General features: G+C 33.0%; 1 pseudogene across 1 annotated transcript; it reads left to right on the top strand.

Moving 5' to 3' along the window:
* Window positions 1-601: 601 nt before the first annotated feature.
* LOC308263447 (ribosome biogenesis protein NSA2 homolog) lies at window positions 602-1,406 on the top strand (annotated as a pseudogene). The gene has a single exon. The product of its transcript is annotated as a ribosome biogenesis protein NSA2 homolog (transcript).
* Window positions 1,407-15,000: the final 13,594 nt, after the last annotated feature.

The raw sequence follows: 15,000 nt of genomic DNA, 5'->3' as shown, positions 1-15,000 counted from the left end.
AAATAAAGTTGAATGTCAAGTCCTGAATATTTATGTATTATATTCAGTGTGATGTTAAAATGTAAAGAAAGGTTACAAAACAAAAGTAAATTATTTCAGATATTTTAAAATATATGATCACATTTCACCACTCCCTACATTAGTCATCAGAGCTTTGATATGTAATGTAAGTTTGGCTTTCAAAGATGGTAAGATTTGAATCATTTGAGAAGGCTGGCTATGAGATTTCAGGTGATGAAAAACATCTTGTCGAAGGCATTGATATGGGTGAATCATGGCATTTGGGATGTGATGGAAAGTCATAATTCAGATCCAAGAGGATGAGAATCTAGACCAGAGAGACAGCAGAGGGAATATAAAGAAAACCATAAGCTCTCACAGCCAGAGCGCTGACAAGGCTTGACATGTGCCTGAAAGTGGGGAAGTGAAGAAAAGTGATGAATCAAAGAGGAACAAAAATTAACTCAGAAATGGAAGAATGAGAGTTTCCTGAAGATTATGGGAATCTAAGATACTCATTTACGCTTTAAAAAAGCAAATCACGAAAAAAGTTGAAAACTTCTAGCCCAGGAGGCTGCACGAGCGTCACCATGCCACAAAAATGAATATATTGAATTGTAAACACTACGGATATCGTTTGGATTACCATGAGAAAAAGAGAAAAAAAAGAAAGTCAAGAGGCTCATGAATGCTCAAAGAAGGCAAAAACAAAAAACAAAAAACAAAAAAATGATAGGCCTGAAGGCTAAGCTCTACCATAAATAGCGCCATGCTGAGAAAATACAAATGAAAAAGACTATTAAGATGCATGACAAGAGAAACATCGAACAGAAGAATGATGACCAGACTCCACAGGGAGCAGTGCCTGCCTATCTGCTGGACAGAGAAGGACAATCCTGAGCTGAAGTACTTTCCAACATAATTAAACAAAAATGAAAAGAGAAGGCAGGGGAATGGGAAGTTCCTCTGCCAAAAGTTTGTGCCCAAGGAGAAACAGAAGTATTAAAGGTGATTCGAACAGAAAAAAGGAAAAAGAAGGCATGGAAGAGGATGGTTACTAAAGTCTGTTTTGTTGGAGATGGCTTTACAAGAAAACCACCTAAATATGGAAGATTCATTAGGCCAATGGGCTTATGTTTCAAGAAGGCCCAGGTACCATACATCGTGAACTGAAAGCCACCTTTTGCCTGCCAATACTTGGTGTGAAAAAAAAATCCTTCATCCCCACAACTTTGGGTGTTATTACCAAAGGTACAGTCATTGAGGTGAACATGAGTGAGCTGGGCCTTGCAACACAAGGAGGCAAGGTTATTTGGGGCAAATATGCCCAGGTTACCAACAATCCTGAAAATGATGGATGCATAAACTCAGTCTTACTGGTTGAACAGCAAATTCATACAAGTTAATTTCAACTACAAACCAGTCAGATAAACCACCGCTGAGATATTTCTTAGTAACTACTATATCTGTTGTTATAAAAAACCTATTTATTAAACTGTAAAAAAATCATTAAAATGGCCCACTTTTACAAAAAAATAAAAATAAAAAATAAAAAAGCAAATCACAACAAAGTTGAATATTCAAGAAGTGCTGTAGAGATAAAGGGAAATGATTCACCCTTCAAATTTAAAGTAAAATAAAAACATTGTCTTCAAAATTATGAAAACTAACACTATTTTCAGCATGTCAGTTTTGGTGTCTAAAATTTTTTGCATGTGTTTATGTTTATAGAGATATGTTACCCATGTTTAGCATCATAATGGTTACCATTGATAATCATGCAACAATTGATATCATTATCAATACATTTTTCAAATAGCATGAATATACAATTTAAATTCTACATAGTTATACTTTTAGATCATGTGACTATATCAAAGCACAAAACAGTAGTCTATCTTAAATATATTTAAAAACAAGTAAACAAATAAAATGTGATTGTCGACGTCTACTTAATTTTGTTAGCTTCTTCCATTCCTCAAGTGTATTTAGTGTATTTACCTTATATGGTTTCAATTTACTTTTCAATTTTGTAAAAGAAAATATGAACAAAAAAGAGAAAGTTCTCGCATGTTAGTATGCCTAATAAATGACATCTAACACTTTGACAAAAAGAAAATATGTACTTGTACAGAAATCCTGTGATTTAGGTCAATTATATGCTTGGGAAGGGCAAATCTTGCTGATTTTGAATTTGTTGAAATGTTCAAGCCATTTTTCACATGTTTTCTGTTTACTTTTTCTCTTTTAAGTTTTTTCCCATTATTTGAAAACCCAATGGGACTGTAATGGAACTGGGAAATGTAATCCATATGTTTTGGAACCTTTTACAATTAACTCATCAAATTACCATCCAAACTCTTTTGACCATTTAAAATAAGAAAGCTTTTATCTACCCAAGAAAATGGTGCAAAATTTATAGGATTATTTCATATATATATATACATATATATGTAAATATTTATTTTTCTCCTAGTCTTGAATGACATATGAATCTGAAACATACTATGGAATTAGTATGCATGATTTTAAAATGATGAAACACAATTTACCATTAACAGGGCAAACAACTCTTATACACTGATCCACTCATTTAATACCAATTCATGACCCAAATGTGCAAATATCTCTATAGACAAACCTGTCTAAGAGCAAAAGACTCAAATGCACTTATATCTGTTATCATTGTACTAATGTCTTTAATTTTTTTTTTTTTGGTAAAAAGTATGAACATTCAAAGTTTGCTGTCTTTGTTAAAATACTGAATAAATTCTTCAGTCCATCACATTTGAGTTGGAAGTATAATATTTCACAAAAATATTTTAGAGAAAAGCTGATTTTATTTTTCTTCATTGAGTAGAACCATCTATTTCCATAACCATGACTTGACCTTGGCTAGAAACAGGCTATTTAGTAAAAACAGTTTTATATTATTAGAAGGATTTCGTCCTTTGTAATTTGCATGCATCCTGGACACTGCTGCCCCTGAGTCGTCACTTCTCCTTTGCAGGTGAAGTCAGATGAGTTCATTTGCTGGTGATTCACTCCAGGGATCAGGCTTCCCCAGGAGTCCTTATCCTGTGCCAAAATACATCTATAAATGTTGAAAATCTATTAACGTTTTTTAAGAAGAGTTTTTTTTTTGTTTTGTTTTCATAGCAAAAAGTCAAAAAAGAATTTTCCATGACTGTAATGCACCAATAAAAAAAAGATTAAAACATTTAAAAAAGCACCTCATATTAGATATTTGCTCAATAAGCTCTAAATTAGAATGCTGTCATAAATTACATATAGTTAAGGAAGATGTTAGTAGCATATTTTTTTCCTAGAGAATCATGTTTAGTTGTGGCAATAGTAAAGAAACTTTGCCTAAACACAGAAGAAAAGAAAAATTGATAAGGAAACTTTCTTCATCGCAGTGTATACTGTGTTTATTAATTTGTGCAGCAACCTCAGTATGTTTATCATATGACTATCCTTTGCATTAGACACTTAATTCCATTTAATTCCCTAGAAACCTATATTTTCATAATTTGACTTTATCATAAGCCAAAACCATAAAATAATGTGACATATTATTCTGAATAGCTGCACTGTTAGAGTTTTCTCTGCTGGAAGAGAAAGACACTTGCTGTGTGACTACCATGAGGGAATGCAATTACACATGTACAGCTACTGTTGTGTAGAGATAAAATGTACTATTTGTGCAAGCATAGAACACAGCCCATATGGTTTAAATCCTGGAATTGTGCATTGTGAAATCATTTGCAGTCCCACCCTAAACTTCCACAGAGAAAAACTCACATGGGATATACTCAAAAGAACTACATTTAAAAGTTCTTTGTGAGAAGAAAAAAAGATGGAATAATTTAATAAAGTAAAAAAATCCCTGTCCTTTAAAATTGGTAACATATTCTGAAAGATCTGGGACCTGGAGTCCAATAGATGGAATTGCAGTATTGTCATGAACAACCAAAGAGTCAATGTTCCTGATTCTAAACTCCTTCATTCATAAAAATAAATGAGACTTTTGAAATATATATGTATTATATAAATATAGTTTATGTATAAATGTGTGTGGTTTATGTATAAACTTTATATATATGATGTTAGAAAGGCATAAAATAACTTACTGTGAATCATTTAAACTATTTTCTTTACCTTCCAATAACATTCTCATATATAAAATGATTCAGTAACTCATTTTCCTTTTTCACAAAAGGCTTATTAAAACCAAATTAAGGTTATTATGAAACATTCTAAAACACATTATGTTCTTTATTTGATGACTTTATAAGAAATCCTTATTTATCTGAAGACTCAAGTATTGCCAAATTGTCAAATTAATATTTTAGTTCAAGTTCTACATGAAAGAAAATTAAGATAATACTAAATATTTAGCACATTGCTAGCAAAATTAAATGGTTATTCAGCCATAAGACTCCTTGGTATTCACCTAAATTGAAAATTTGTGAACACACAAAAATCTGTATATGTGAAACTGATGGTTTCCTTACTGAGTTTGTATCTGACTTTGGTGTCCAGCAGCAATCTTCTTGTGTCTACTTGGGAGGGGCCCAGGCTGAGCACTGTCAATTGCACACCATCTGCTCCAACAACCCCTGCTATGATATGGCGTCCCAGCAACAATCCTCTTCATGTTGATTCTTCTTTTGAATTGTCCAGTGGTCAGTGTCTCCTTATTGAAGGGCCATCCTCAAATTAAGTAACTTATTCATGCTCTGTGAATGAGGTTTTCCTGGGAGCTAAATAGTGTCAACTTACTGCAAGGAGCAACTGAAGTCTTGCAAACATCTTGTTGACGCCCCAGAGTTTTGATCTTATTGATGATCAGAAGGCTTGATCTTGTTAACACTCAGGAGACTGTGATCATCCTACCATGGTCCACTAACACTATTTGCCTCTTGTCCTTGTATCTCCTCATGTTAACATCTACATCAGCTTTATCTGTGATTATCAGAACTTAAAAACAATGGATCCTTTAAAAGGAGAATAAATAAATGTTCATGTCTAGAATAGACATACATATGAAATTTATATGAATAGGAAATTACTCAGCTAAGGAAGGGAAGATGCTGTCAAGCCACAAAAAGGCATGGAGGAAACTTAAATGTATATTGCTAGTTGAAAAAAGCCAGTCTGAAAATGCTACAATGGTATGACTCCAAATATATGACATTGCAGGAAAGGTAGTACTATAGAGAGAATGAAAGAAATGGCAGTTACCAGAGGTTAAAGGGAGGTAGGAAGAGATAGCAGAACAAATAGGATATTCAAGGAAGTCAAACTACTCTATATGATAGTATAATTATGGACATTCCTCAATACACACTGGTTAAAATCCATAGAATGTACAACACCAAGATGGGACCTTAATGTTTAATATAGATTTGGAATAATAATAATGTGTAAATGTAGGTCTATAGATTATAACAAACATTTAAATGCATCTGGTTATGTTATCAAATGTCAAAATCTCCTGGTGTAGGATATTGATAATGAAGGAAGTTATGTGTTTATGATGGAGACAGAGGGTATAGGGAAATTTCTGTGCTTTCTGAAATTTCACAATGTGTATAACACTGCTCTAAAACATAAGGTCTAATAAAATGTAGGTGTTGGGATAGAATTTAATCTAGAACACTAACATTTTTATAGGAAAATATATTTTATTTTATCTTATATAATAAAAAATAGTTTAACATTAAAGAAAAAAACATATGTATTAACCCCAAATGCATAAGGCAATAGTTATCATTGTGATAGAATAAAATTTGTATTATGCTTTGCAAAAAGGTAAGAAGAAATAAATACATTCATGCATACATAAATAATACCCAGTATCAACATGAGTTTCTGGAATAAAATGTATATGCAAAAATGTAGCAAGGGGCACATTCAAGATGCCCCACATCCATTTTGTACAGAGAATTGCTGAGCTGTACAAAATGGACTACAGAAAAGGTAAGAGAGAGAGCTTGTCCTCTAAAACCCTATGCTCATTAAAACAGAGGAACAGGAAGTCCAAGTGGATTCCATATGGAAGGGCATCACTCGCATGGGAAGGTGCCTGCTGTGGTTTGGATTTGTTTGTTTACTCTAAATATCATGTTGAAACTTAATCTCTTTTATAGTTATATATAAAATGTCCCCTAAAGAGCTCATTTATTAATATTAAGAGCTGATATAGTGGAGCCTTGAGGAGTGTAATTCTAGTAGTGGATAAATCCATTATAATGAATTTATCTGGGTGGAGACCCAGGCCAGTAGGGTGTTGCTGGAGATGGGCTCCTGCGATGGGGATAATGTTATGCAAAGGCTTCCTCCTCCTCCTTCCCCTCTTCCTTGCTTGGGCTTCCACAATGTAAAGAGCACAGCACATGCGCTCTCCTCCACCTCCAACCACCATGTCCTAAGATCCAAGGTCCCCAGCCTCACTTGGGTTGAGCCTGAAATTTAAAAAAAAAAAAATCTTCTTTCCTCTGAGTTATGTGGTCAGATATTTACGCCTACAAAAATGCTGAGAGATAAAATTCCAATTATTAGATATTGAATAATGCAATAAAACAGGGCCTTTAAGGGGTAATCAAAGCTATGTCTTCAAGAATGGTCTGATCATTCATACAACTAGTGGATTAATAAATGGATTGTTTGGAAAGGGCCTGTTATAAAAATCAACCAAGCTATTTCCTCCTGTCTTCCAACATGTAATCCTCTATACATCTTGAGATCATGCCAGACCATGGACCCACTCCAGATAGAAACCTCAGACCTTAGCCTGGAAATGTAAACCAAAATAAACATCTTTTCTTTATTTTTAAAATATTTATTTATTTATTTATTTATTTATTTATTGGTGTGGGGATTAAACCAAAGGTCTTTTACCTCTGAGTTATATTCACACACATTCTTTTTTAAATTATTGGTGCACTATAGTCTCACATCATAATGTAGGTCATGTTGACAGTGGCGTAAATTCACATAGTACTTGGTGACCCCACTTCTCACCTCTCCTTTGCCTTTCTTCCCAATCCCGAGTGTCCAGGTTAACAATGTTACATTCACATGTATGTACATATTTGAACATAGCTTATTAGGAGATAATTGCAGAGCTATAATAAGCACTTACTCTGCTTCTAGCCTAAAAGTCCACAAAGACATATTCTAGATAATTAATATATAAGGAAAATACAATTGTCGTTTTACTGAGAAGCAAATGGATACTCCAATAAATAAGACCATACCAGAAACATTAAACAAGTGGATATGTTTTATGATTATCAAGACATATTAAGCTGAAATGGGTCATAGGAGGAACTCCAGGTGAAAAAGGAGATCCTATAGAGGAGCAAATAAGGCAACCTAACTGTGGGGATGGGAGAGGGAGAGAAGGAAACTCTTTAAAGTGCACGATATAGATGTACTTATTCATGTTGTAGTCAACCACTAAGCCAAGCATGGGAGGGAGGGATGGGGAGGGAGCGGGGTAGGGACTGAGTGAGGGCTGGCTGGGTGATGTGTGCATTTATGTCTACACAAGTTTTTTACCCCATTATGATGTATAAATACAATGCACCAATAAAAAATAAAAGGAAAGAAACTAGAAAAAAGGAAAGACCAAAAGAAAAAAAGGACATATTAAAACCACCTCAGTGTCAAAATGTTTTTGTTTTCTTATCATACATGCTTCAACAATTATATTGCTGCAGTAAGAATCAATACATACTTATTTACTTAATAAATGGACTGTGAAATAATTTTTAATTCCCTTTTTTAAGCTATTAAGTAAACCATTGCATAAATGATCGCTTTTTAAATGCTTTTAAAATGAAGATTACTTCTTCATTTGTGAAATGAGGAGCATAATAGTGCATGTTTGTAATCCCAGTATTTGTGCGGCTGAGACAGGAGGATTGGGGTTCTTGGACAGCCTCGGCAACTTAGTGAGGCCCTTTGCAACTCAGTGAAACCCTGTTTCAAATAGAGCATAAAAATAGGGCTGGGGGTTCAGCTCAGAGGTAGAATCTCCCTGGGTTCCATCCCCAGTATCAAAAAAAAAAAAAAAAGGAAGGATCACATGTTCAAGGCCAGCCTCAGCAAGTTTGCAAGGCTCTCAGTAATCTAGTGAGACTCTGTTTCAAAACAAAAAATAAAAAAGAAGCTGGGGTTTTACTACTATATAATAATAATAATAATAATAATAATAATAATAATAATAACAACAACAACAACAACAACAACAACAACAAGCTGGTTTATTTGTGGTCAGAATTATAAAGTGCTTAGACTAGTGCTTGGTGCAATGAAAGAATCTATTCATTAAAATCTATTCTAACTCTAAGTATTATCTATACCTTGAGAAAAATGCTACCAAGCATAAGTCTCTACCCTGATATCCTTGATGTTCTCTAGATTAAAAATGAGGGACTAGCTGAGATTTAATGCATGCACACACACACACACACACACACACACACACACACACACACACCTAAACTTACAACCTAAAAGAATTCAATAAATGAACAACAACTTATTTGTGATTTCAGAAATGTCTTTAAAGAAATAAAAGGTGCTGAGGTTACAATGACATTTATCATGTTTCTGCTTTTCACTTGAGTATGTTTTTTATCCTTGGTACTTACTGAATCTGAGTGAACTCCAAGTTAAACACATTTTTACTTTGACTTCTGCTGCTGCGAATTCCAGCTTCTGCTGAAAAAGACTCACTGGTGCTATTTTTGTCTTGGTTGTTTTTGAGAGTTAAATCTTTGTAGTATTTCCATCCAGAAATAACATTTTAACTTTTGTCTCTTCCCACTTTTTATTTATTATTATTCTTTATTTGCTTATTTCTGGCTTCCACTTTGAGCACTTTTCCCCAGCCAGCAAATTTGAGAAAATGTCATTAGCCTGCGTGACAGCTACATTGACTACAGACATTTTATAATGTCTTTGAGGTAGGAATTATTTTTACCTAAGGATGTCATCCCTAAAATTCTTCAAGACCTTATCTGCTTAACATAGAGGGAAAAATAGAGTTGAAAACATCACTTAAAATAAAAAATAAATATTGATTTATATTCAAACACTATCCATTCCTCTGGGAATTCAACCTTCAATTTTTCTTTTTAAGTTGTGAAATACATGATTAATTCCATAGGAATATATATGAAAATTATACATATTTTAATTGAAAAAGAAGAATTGGGAATGTACATGGGGTATGAATAAATTGAATTCAACTACTATCTGAGTTAAAAATTTGAACATTATCTGTGGCTACTAAATTGCCTTTCGTTTCTATCTGCAAAGCAAGTGTGTCCTTTGTATTAGCATCCTTCAGTGAAATAAAAATCATAGAGGATGTATATACAAGTTGATGTTGTAGTCTCGATTCTGAAGGAAAAATTTCTCTTCTCTTACTTTTTGATGCCTTCAGTTATTTTAACAAGAATGTACACTCACATTATGAAAGGTTTTCTGCCGGTGTACTGATTTAACTGTTAATCATATATTAAAAATGTCATTCCGAGCAAAATCTAGAATGGTTCTTGACCAAACAACTGGCTATTTTAGTCTAGCCAAGTTGACACATAAAATTATCCATCACAACCAGAAAATATCTTAACTATTGGGAAATATCTTTACATCACTATAGACATTTATATATATAAATATATAGATAGATAAGTAGATATAATATATAGATATTCATATGTATAAATATATAGATATAGATATATCATCATTAAGACCCAAACTCAGGAACTATGTGTTATATGAAAATATTGTATCACTAAGCAAACCCCCAAACCAAGTAATTATTTTAAGGTAAAAGAAAATCTTTGAGAAATACCATGTTAATTTATAATTCATGTTTTGACTTTTAAGGATATTTAAGAATATTTAATTTTTTTATTGGTGCACTGCAGTCATGCATTTTAATGGGGTACAAGATGGTAGAGGCATATATGCACACATCACTCATTTAGCCCTTCCCAGTTGCTACCCTAGCTCTCCTCCCTCCCTCCTTCTCATGTTTAGCTTAGGGATTGATATTGATATGTTTATTAATGTACATCCTGTGCATTAGGGAATTTCCCTCTTCAACCTTCCATCCCCTCAGTTAGATTGCTTTATTTGCTCATCTATGGTTTCTCCTTCTTGGTTTAGAGTTCCTCCTGTAACCCTTTTTCTCTCTAGCTTCAGTATATTAGGAAAAGCATTGATATTTTACTTTTTGTTACTGAATAGTCTCACTTAGCATAATGTTCTCTAGTTCCATCCTTTTCCCTGTAAATGAGTAGAATTTCATTGTGTACATATCTCATAGTTCTGTAATCCATTCATCTGTTGATGGACATCTTGGGTGATTCTATAGTTTGGAAATTGCAAATTGTGCAGCTATGAACACAGATATGCATGCATTAGTTTGATAGTTTGGTTTCCATTCTTTTGGGTAGATACCCAGAAGTGGTATTTCTGGATCATATGGTGGGTTCATTCCCATTCTTCTGAGGATCCTCCATACTGTTTTTTAAAGTGGTTACACTAATTTGCAATTCCCCAACAAGTCAAACCAATACCAATATGTGCAATTGCATTAAACTGAATAGTTTTTGTACAGGAAAGGAAACTATCAGGAACGTCAACAGAGAGCCAACAGAATGGGGAAAATTTTGCCAACTATTTCATCTATAGAGGACTGATATCTATAATGTATAGAGAACTCAAGAAACCACTAAAAACAAATAACCCAATAAAAACTTGGCAAGTGAACCAAATAGACACTTCACAAAAGAAGAAATTCAAATGGCCTATATTACAGACAATATTTGCTGAAACAATTTGTAAGAGGTAAGGCTATAATATTGGTTATCAATTCTTGGAACTGCATGGAACATTTGGATATTGCTGTAACTTTGACAAATTTCATGGAATAAATCCTTGAGAAAGTTCAGTTATGATGTTTTGTGTGGGAAAAGGTAGTTCTACACATGTTTGGAATTATAGAGACTTCACAATCATATTTTTGATGATCTATCCACTAGTTATTACTTACTTTTACACCTTCAAAATATTACATTCCAAGATAACTGACGAAAAATAGAATAAATAAGTTTTCTCTGAAAATAATAACACTGAAGAAAAACAAGCAAGAGGGTAATATAATTATACGTTTGATGTTAATATACTAATGATGTTATCATTATAAAATTATAACATAAACATTTCACTGCTAGAAAATAATTGCAATACAACTTGGTAAAATGTTACCATAAAAAAATGAGTGTGGCATTTTGGAAGGAAGAAGAGACCTTAAAAATGTGATGTTCAACACTTTTGAGAGATAATTAAATGCCAAGAAAAATGCAATTATAAATACTGACATTGAGAAAACTTTTGAGTGACTGGTAAAGGGAGAAGATGAGACTGAATTGAAAAAGAAAGACAACATCCCCAATTGTGAATGTTCTTATTTTCCATAAAATATAACATTTAATAATATTTTTGCATTATCTCAGTGCCACCTTATTCTATATATAACCATACTTTTATTACTTTTTTTTTTGGTACTGAGGATGAAAACCAGGAGCATTGTACCTCCGAGCTACTCCCCAAGCTCTATTTTTTTGTATTTTTTTGTAATTTTTGAAACAGGGTCTCACCAAGTTGCAAAAAGCTTCGCTAAGTAGCTGAGGCTGTCCTCCAACCATGATCCTCCAGTCTCCACCTCTGGAATGCTGGGATTAAAAGCCGTGTGCCCGGCACATTTTTATTACTTTCTGTTTTCAAAATATGATTAGTAGTCAAGATACCTATCTTCTTTATTTTGTTCACTCAATTTATCATTCAACATTCAATATAATACATATTGAAGTCAAACTGTATTTTAATACTACCTAGGCACTAAAAATTCAGCACTAAACAAATAACAATGGATTCTCTGCCATAAATAGTAAATTTACTTAGTGAAATGAGCACTGTGGAGGCCATGTTAGCAGGGTTAGCTAAGGGACAAACCAACCATTAAATCTCAGTGGCTTATAACAATAAAACTGCATTTATAACTTGTTCAATTAACATATAAGCTGATATCAGCTATCACTTTAAAACATATATTTCTTGTTTAGTACCTAGAGAGGAAACAGAAACAAATACACTAGGGAGATTTATTAGTAACTCATAAAGATTCTTCTCTAATGTAATGCGTATCATGCCTGTCCATATCCCTCTGACTAAAGTACATCACACAGTAAGGTCAAGTTTCAATAGAGCAGAGAATATTAGTCTATTCATGAGGTGTCCTTTGCTTACTGACATCAAACAACCTTTAGTGAAAATCCAGACTCATCACACAGTACAGTAGCACCCAAATATCAATGAGACATTTTAATACCAAGTATAAATGCCTGAAACCATAGCTGATGTAAGCCAATTGATGGTGAAAAAAGACATTATGAAGAACTGAACACAGAAAGTTTATACTCAGTATAAATCCTGGTGCCTTGAGATCTAACCATAATTGTTGGTAATTTGGTAAAACTCTAGTATGTTATTGGATGCTGAATGGATGAAAATATCAACATTTATATGACATTTACATAAAATGCATAAATATGTTTGAAACCAAAAGAGCTCTTTATAAAAAATATTGAATTGCAAAGTGTACAGAAGCAAACAGTCAGCATTTCATATATAAATATTGCTGTTATGTGGCTTTATTGTATAACAGGACTTTGGGTTGGTAGGCTACAGAAAACATATACATTTGCTAAGATGTTCATGAAACATGGCATCCAAGATATTTGGTTGGAAATGTAGGCTGAATGGAAATGTAGTGAAGAGGAAAGTCAAATGACACTTTCTAAACTCACTGTATATTCAGGAGCTGAGTGATATAGAAAACCATTTCCTAGAATAAGTAAAACTAGGAAAGTCTTACCATGGTAACTATACTCGTGCAGAGATAACCACTAAGGGCATTTTTTTTTTTTTAGCATTTCCCAATTTCAGCAAGACACTGATATTATGGAAATGTTTTTCTTCATTGTTGATTTAAAATAACTAGGTCTAAATTGTATAAAACTGTGAACTCTGAACCATTGTAGTCTAGAGATTCAGTTTCAGTTAGATGTAGCCTCTGACAAAAAACATTTGGGCGTAGTTACTTAAATATGGTTCTTGTTCCAAAATGCAAGTTACAACAACACTTTGCTTTATCATGAAAATCTTGTTACATATATCATGTTAGTTTCAATAGTGTGCTTATAGGCACATTAACAATTGTGAATTATGAAAATGTGAATACATTGACTTCAATATTGTTTTAGTTTTTTTACTTTATAATAGGGAAGCTGATCATAATCTCACACGATTGCATGAAAAGTCATGATGGTTAGCAAGAAGAAAAGTTCTGTTTAAAGAAACTACGTTATTGAACAAACTTTTAATGCTTCAGCAATTGAGAAACTTATTTGTTCTAATTTTCAAAGCATGTTTAGTGATAGCCAGGGTTTCTCACTTATCTATAATTTGTGTGTTTTTATTAGTATTAATATCTCTAGGAATGGTATAAATGGAACAAAATTTTCATTGGCAGTTAAGATGGAAGAGAAAAAATGAAGGAGGATTTATGAAATATAGTTTATTTATATTTTCTGACATGTAACTAAAAGTTATCAAGGAAGAGTTACTGTTGGTATTCTATACCTACCAAAAACCATCACCGACAATTTAATGGAAGATTTAAAGTTTTACTTTTTCATAAGAAAAAAGATTCATACCTAAGAAATCTGTGAATCTGAGAATCATTCATATTGAAAGTTAATTCTATTTCTCAAAAGTAAAAGTAAGTTTCCAGAGCTGAAGATGAATTTAGTCAATGTACTATCACATTATTTTTGCATGAAAGTTAAAAGCAAAGTGAGCTTGATGAACTCACTATATTTATTTATTCTGTAACTGGGAATGGAAATTAGAGGTTTTCTGTCATCAAGCTAGGTCATCAGCTTTTGTATTTTTATTTTTTAAATTTTGATCACTAAATTGCTGATGCTGGCCTTGAACCTGTGATTCTCTTATCTCAGCCTTCCAAGAATGGAGATTACAGATGTGTGCCACCATGTCCCATTGGGCAAATTTATTTTTAAAATCTCTTGTTTTATTTCTAACAGTACAACTATGGTGGCTGGTTTCTGCACAGAGAGTAGCATCTAAACAAAATCTGTAAATAGCAAAGATAGCCATCATTTCCTGGAATACTGAGAGCAAAACCCATGTTAATAGAGAGTACACCACATTTATATTTACCACATCTAAATAATTAAAATATTTATATAAAGAGTATTTTCAAAGTGTGTAAGTATTCATTATATAATGATATGAATATAAAAATTTCCCTAAAGATCTCATTTATTACTATTCACAGTTGATATAGTTAAGTCATGAGGTTTATAAACCCAGAAGTAGACAAATCCATTGCAATGGATTGACCTGATTGTGGCTGGAGAGGTGGGTCCCTGGGGTTTGGTATTCCTTCCCATACTCCCTTTATCTTTTTCCTAGCCTCCATGATGTAAGAAGCACAGCCCATGTGCCTCTCTCTCTCTCTCCCCCTCTCTCCCTCTCTCCCTCTTACCCTCATTCTCTAAGATCCTCATCCCCAGCTTCCAGCTTCACATGTTCTGAACACAAAATTGTAAGAAAATAAATGTTCTTTCTCTAAATTTCTTGGTCAATCCTTTCAATTCTAGCTGTATGAATGCTGACTGGAACATATAGGTTTACATTTAACTTATAAATTGGGTTTCATTGTGATTGTAAAAAACAAATAGTATATTAGGAACTTCATATATTAACAACCTATGAACATATCTTAATAAATAATGCATATTCTTTGGAACTAATTTTCTTTACATGCCATAATTGTTCTAATAACAATTATAAATATGAAAGATAACTTTGGATTCTAAA

Source organism: Muscardinus avellanarius, assembly GCF_963383645.1.
Source record: "Muscardinus avellanarius genome assembly, chromosome: 5".
Lineage (NCBI taxonomy): Eukaryota > Metazoa > Chordata > Mammalia > Rodentia > Gliridae > Muscardinus > Muscardinus avellanarius.
Note: the sequence above shows the minus strand (reverse complement) of the source record. Positions and strands in the feature narration are given on the sequence as shown.